Source organism: Mytilus californianus, unplaced genomic scaffold, assembly GCF_021869535.1.
Source record: "Mytilus californianus isolate M0D057914Y unplaced genomic scaffold, xbMytCali1.0.p SCAF_10, whole genome shotgun sequence".
NCBI classification, from domain to species: Eukaryota; Metazoa; Mollusca; class Bivalvia; order Mytilida; family Mytilidae; genus Mytilus; species Mytilus californianus.
The window spans coordinates 14964975-14971666 of NW_026262582.1; the positions used below are offsets into that span (position 1 = coordinate 14964975).

A 6692-nucleotide genomic window follows, 5' to 3' on the forward strand; every position below is an offset into this window, starting at 1 on the left:
AAATAATTTCTGAATTTACAGTGGCTATCCAGGGACAAAAAATAAAATGTTTTAACAGAGACCCCAGAAAAGTTCCTTCTATACCAAAGCACATAAATGACATTACGATTTATTGAAAGACAACCAATGATTAGATAACTTGCATTGAATGAAAATCTAAACGCCAGGAGAACAAATCAACAGAGTGTATGTGTTTAACAATTTGTATACTTATATATTAGAACGTTAGCTATAGAGGCATTATATATCAAGGTATCTGTGAGTTCTTTTTTTTTCTTTCATTATCACAGGTTTTGCGACTGTAAGCTTTCTTCACAACACAGTATTAAAAATTGTTATCATGGTATAGTAAACATAAAAAAGAATAAAACGCTAGGTATACATTTTCTGGTTGTGGCTCACGGTTCTCATCAAACATTTCGAAACAACCAGTCTATTTCATGTATGTCAGAACTAACTTAAAATATATGTGTTGATTTCACATGTTATTCGATCTATAGAGATATGTGTCAGTGCAACAAGTTTGAGACTGTGAACTTATATAGATTATATATATACCTCTTCGTTTCGCTGTAGCTATAATGTCCCAAAGTTAATATGCTGAGGTTTCAACACTGATTCTACAGCTGCAAATATCACCAAGTTTCAATTTTGCATAAACCAAGTCGCTTTTTAACGAGCAACATCCATTTCAAAATTTTAGTATGTAAATTACTAATGTATCGATTACCTTTAGATTTTAGGTGATTTGAATCTACCTTGTAGTTTCAGCTGATGTTTGAAAGTTTTGATGGATGCTAATAATTGGATAATTGGATATCATCTTCAATTTATTCCAAACCAAAATAGAGATAGACAGAAATAATGACTGATGATAAAAGTAAATACTAAAATCAGTTAAAATGTATTTTTTAAATATGCAAGTTTCTAAGATTGTATCAAGTAGTTTGTTACAGCAATCTGAATAATCACCAGCGAAAATTTAATACAACACACCAAACTATTTTGTTCCCATCTATGTTTAATGGTTTCTTATCAAACCCCTTTGGATTATTGATACTAACATAGCTCATTTATGCAAAGAATAAAACAGCCTAAATTTTAACCATCTCGTTTCGACGCAAGTTTCCTGTTCCACAATAATCAAGGAACTCACAAGCATATTCGAGAAGAAATCGTATAATCGTCAAATTTCTGCGGACTTTTATTATTGTTTCATTTCTCCTCTGGTCAGTGTACATTGCAAACTGCGATGAATGTGAACTGAATGTGAAACGCATTTGAAACACACCAAATCATGTATTTCCGTCCAATTAAAGTATAAGCTGGACAAAGATGTCCATGAGTGAATTTGCGATCTGGTTACTGCTCCATCAAACCATTATGACAAACGACGTGTATTATCTGAATCATATAATTAAGTGTGGTTTGTCATACCTTGTTTGTTTTGAAGCAAATAGCTAGTTTAAGCTAAAAATGTCGTCCGCAAAATCGTTTACGAATGCAAAAAAAAACAGAATAACCTAGAACTGATCCATGAGGCACCCCACTTCAGTCTTGAGACTAACAAGTGACCTCTTTGGAGTATATAACTGAAGTAGCAATGAAACATTACGACTAAATTCCTTTTCATTGCATAGATGTCCCATTTAAAAGTAAACTTTTTATCGAAACGCTTTCAAATGCAATACTAATATCTATTATACATGTACTAAATGCCTTTATGTAATACTGTTGAAATCAAATGATAGTGGCACTGCAGCTTTCACCATTTTAACAGAAGAGGAATTTTTGTGTACCCCAATTTGAAGCATACCTATTACCTATTAAAAAAATGACATTATTTCTGGTCATCAATATGGGGCATTTTTTCCAAGGACATTGTCTCCCCTTTTGGCGCATTTTCTACCCTGGAGGAATTGGCTCGTTTTGATCTTATGGCAATAGACTAAATAGTTGTTATATAGCCCTTAGAAATACTTTAGTAATTGAACATATACATAATGAATCACTATCAAACAATTATTATAGATGTTAAAGTTCTTTAGAGAGCATGGAGAAGGTCACAGCAGTACCAAAACATCATATTTTAGCAAAAATTGAGGTTCAGAAAATAATGTTATTTCATACCATGGAAAGATTAAAAAAAATGCATATCATTTTTATTGTCATGACTCATTAAAAGAATGCTATTCACTAAAAATATGCAAGAAATAAAAAAATAATGTTACATATTTACCATGCAAACTTATCACAGAGGGAAGTCCATATGAAGTGGTCATGAAAGACATAACCAGACAAGAAAAAAAGTTATCAGAAAAATTTCAAAAATAGTTGTATCAGTGGCAATCATACCGCATCTCCTTATTTTTATACAGATATATTATCTTTAACATGGAATACAGAAATTATTCATGGAATACAGAAATTATTCATGAACAAGTTCTTAAACAATAAATCTAAATAAACTTGGCAAATTGTATCAAAGCCTAAAAGAGTACCTAACTTTCAACCGAACTATATTATATGTATTATAATTTTAATGTAAACCACAATCTTCATTTTTGTATCCAGTTTGATATGAACTCCAGATACATATTGTTATTGTGCTGCTGGCTTGCTGTCTCATTAAAGTGTATCCAACATCTCCCATTGTTCATATTTAAAATAAATCAAAGAGAAAATGTGTTTTATTTCAATTTTTTGCAAAAACAAAAGTTTATGTTCATTCATATGTTGCCATTTATTCGTCTGTCACTGTTTCTTCTACATCTACTTCTATTTCTGAAAAATAAGGTTTGCTATGTTAAGGTGTATATTTACATATAGCTTATTCATAGTTTGAAATCTATACTACAAAAGTCAAATTGATTAAAAGAAAATTTGTTGTAAGTACTCAGTCAGCAGTTTTCGTTTTTTTTTTTTCTCAATTGTATTTTGTAACTGTAATTTTTCTTTGATTGCAATCTGGTTATTTGTTTGTAAAATATCAAAGGTGCTGGTCTGTTGAAACTCGACTTCTAATTTATAGAAACCTGCAAGTTTTTTTTCACAAAAAAGAGTATTCTTACTAACAAGAATTTTTGTATGAAGAGCTGAATATTGCATTTTTCACGAGGTGTTTTTCTTGCAATTAAACTTGTAGTAATATTGCACTTGTAAAACTAGATCAGCATAACTTAATAAGATTAATAAATAAATCTACTGAGTAAATGAACAGGCCAATTTGAAGTAATTTATTTCCTATTGTGATTAGACTGTGTTGTTTGTTTGCTGTCTCACCAACATATACCAAAATTCAATGTGTTGTTAATAACATATTTGTTTTATGAGCGGTAACTACTTACCTGATACATGTTTCAATCTTATTAAGATCTCCAAGTTCGACATCAGCATATCTATAGTAACTGGTTTGCCTTCAAATCTGCTTATTTAGAAAGTGTTTTTGTTAGCTGATTGTTCTAGGACTAACTGTCTAAATTTTATTTGATTAGTCAACATCTTTCTTTTCATTTTTTTTTACTTCTGCTGTAGTTTCATTTCCATTTCTTGCCTTGACTTTCAAAGCCCTTGTACAAAGATGGCATCCTGTAATTCTCTTTTCTCATCCAGTTGTTTAGCTTTTTTTGTCTTGCTTGTTTCTTCCTTTGCTTTGATTAAATCCTCCATTTGCTTTTTTATTTCTTTGATTCTCTCTTTCTCCTGAAACTTGATTCTGGGTAACATTCTTTTTGACCATTGAACTAGCTTTTCAATCTCTAGTTCAGTTTTTTTGTGGAGCCACTCTGATGTTTTGTTTAATTTGTATACGATGTGTGCTTCGTTGGCTAGTCTTGTTGAATTTGGTCTGTGTATAAGGAGCCAATCAAGGTATCCAAATACCCACTCAGGTAATTTGTTGTGTGGGATGACTGATTTCATTTGTATTTGTACATCTGCTGTAACATTTTCAAATTTCCCACCGGGTAAATGATCTTTTACTTTTTCTTTTAATGATTTGCATATTGCGGCGGCCATCTGCATTTACAGACTATCAGTTTTGGCATCATTGGTCTGTTGTTTGACCAAAACTTCACAGTCTTCATCTTTTTTTTATCTTTATAACGGGGAATGGTCGCTTTTCGCCAGTTAAGAGTTCGTTTGCTGATTCTATATTTGTAGCAACATCTTCTAAAAATTGGATGAGATTATGGTAGTGCGCATTCATGTCTAGAATATGTGTATTGTCAGCTTCAATAATTTTCCAAAGAGGTGATGTTATAAATTTATTGTAAACTCCTAATGCCCTTAAGCCTTCAATATTGTGACTGCATTTCAAATTTCTCAATACGTCTTTCATCAGCTCATTCAAGGTGTTGGTATTGCCTTTTGCTTTTATATTTTCAAGGAAGTAAATGAAATATTCATGAAGGTAATATATTACTCCTCCATTATGGAAGACAATGTTGAATCGGTTACCCTGGAATGTCTTCAATTGATATTTAACGTTGATTTTTGACAGGTATGGTTTTAGCTCTAGTAATGCTCCATTTTTATTGTCCACGCCAGGAACAAATGCCTTGCATACTTCTCTTACTGTTTTTATAATTGCTGACTCCCCAACTACTTCTTTATTTATCACAGTTTACTCCCATTCTTTGAAGATACTGCACATCAACTCTGCAATATTGACTAAAAGATGAAGACCACAAAAGTAATTTTTCATTTTAGTAATCAGTAATTGGTCTGGTTCTGATAGTTCATTAAGGTTGTCCATGTTTTCTTTCCGAAAAGTTGTTCTGTAATCTTGCAGAAGTTTCTGGAATGATTTTGCTGTCACAGCTCTATCAGACATTGTATTTGAAATATTTTTCAAAATGTTATAAGCCAAACTTGGAGGATTTTCATTTTGCAAATATTGAGTACGATCCTCAATTTCTTTTAGAATTTCTTTAAGTGTTTCTAAATCTGTTTTTGAAGCTTTGCTAGACATGTGCTTCAGTCCCAATAATCATGGTTCTTGGTTTTCACTGGATGTTATGAAAACGCCATATGACTGTCCATTTCTTCTTGTTTCGTCTGTGTACAATGTTCTGTTTTCTTCTATGCATGTCTCTGCAATGTGAGCCTGACTGATGGCAAGTCTACGGACATTAACAGACGAAACATATTCTGTCTTTGGTAAGATTTCATCTTTAGCTTTCAACTTGCAGAGAGAAAGAACACTTTTTATGACAGTATCAACTCTATCAAAGAGAACATGGCAGTTCAATAATTCCATTATGCATAAATCTGTCTCTGCTGTATAGGTATATCTTCCAAATTTACTCTGCTCAGTTAAATCTATTTCGGCAGTGTGTTCATTTTTTTCTAGTTCCAATTCTAAGTCATGTAATCTGTTTTTTTAGATCTGTGATTTCTAAGCAATTCAGTCTATGTATTTCTTCATGGGTTTCTTTGGCTGTTTTCAAATTGTCCAGTTTAGTTTGAGTTTGCTGCTTCCAATATCGTACTTTCTCTTTATCTCTTTTTGTCTCTAATTCGGTGTTACTTTTAAGTTTTTTCAGAAACTTGAATACTTGGGTATATTTTTTCTTGTTTATTTTGTTTTGAGTCTGTGATATTTTCAGTTTTCTTTCTGTCTGACTTAACTGTTTTTCACATTTATGAAGTTTAAAAATTAGTTTTCTGTTTGCTTCTCTCCATGTGTTGCCATTATTTCTGTGTTTCAAATCATTTGTTTCTCTTTTCTTTGATATTACATTTGAAATTCTTTCTGTATCATTGTTTTGACGCTTTCTTGTTTCTGTAATTTCTAACAACCAATCAGTGTCTATAACCATATTCAAATAATTCTCAACATGTTCCCTGTTAAGTTTGTTTTTCTTAAGGTTTGAAACTTTTGTCTTGATTTTCAGTAGTATAGATTTCACCTTTAAATATAAGCTTTTGTTGGTTACATTTTCTTTACCACTAAGACTTGATATCCAGTTGAGGACATCCTGGTACGTGTAAACACCATTGGACCTTTCTGTAATGGTGTTCAATTCAAGAAGTAGTTTATTAGTTATAAATTTGTCTTCTACTTCATCTATCTCCAGTCTTTTATTCACAGAAACAGTAAAGCCTAGTCCTGCTAGGCAATGAAATTTTTCCATGCTACCTGAAAAAAAGATAAAAGTATTTAATTATAATAATTAACGTGTATCAAATGTGTGACTGTCAATGATATATATGTGTGTGTTGTGTGCATGAGTGTGTGTGTTCTCATGTACATGTTCACAGGGAGACAGAAAAAGACCACATCAAATATTATAAACCTGATTTGTAGAAAATGTATTTAAGATGATTTCAGACACAAGGTTTTGATATACCAGGCCATTCTTGTTATTAACAATTGTTTAAAATTTTGTTTTGTTTTGTAATAGAACTTTATCTAAAAGAATGCTTACAAGTTATTGGATATTCATACAGAAATGTACATCTTTACATCTTTACATCTGTAGTGTCTAGCCTCACTTTTAAAGGTTAAAAGACCTGAAACAGAAAAAAATATAATTATAATAACATGTGCAGAAACTGAAGAATATGTAATTCAATCAAATAAAAATAAACGCCACCAAAATTCAAACTTGATCTGTTTTTTTGTGGTAATAAGCATTGTGTATAAGTTTCATAAACTTTAGTTGAGGCAAACTAAAGTTAGAGAACGG

The 6692-nt window shown here is 31.5% G+C and overlaps 1 long non-coding RNA gene across 1 annotated transcript; it reads right to left on the reverse strand.

The window, feature by feature from the left end:
• Positions 1-3669: 3669 nt before the first annotated feature.
• Positions 3670-6136, reverse strand: LOC127719042 (uncharacterized). Its single transcript, XR_007990131.1, has 2 exons — positions 5913-6136; positions 3670-3702 (listed from the first exon to the last, which is right to left on the reverse strand). It is a non-coding gene; the product is annotated as an uncharacterized LOC127719042 (long non-coding RNA).
• Positions 6137-6692: the final 556 nt, after the last annotated feature.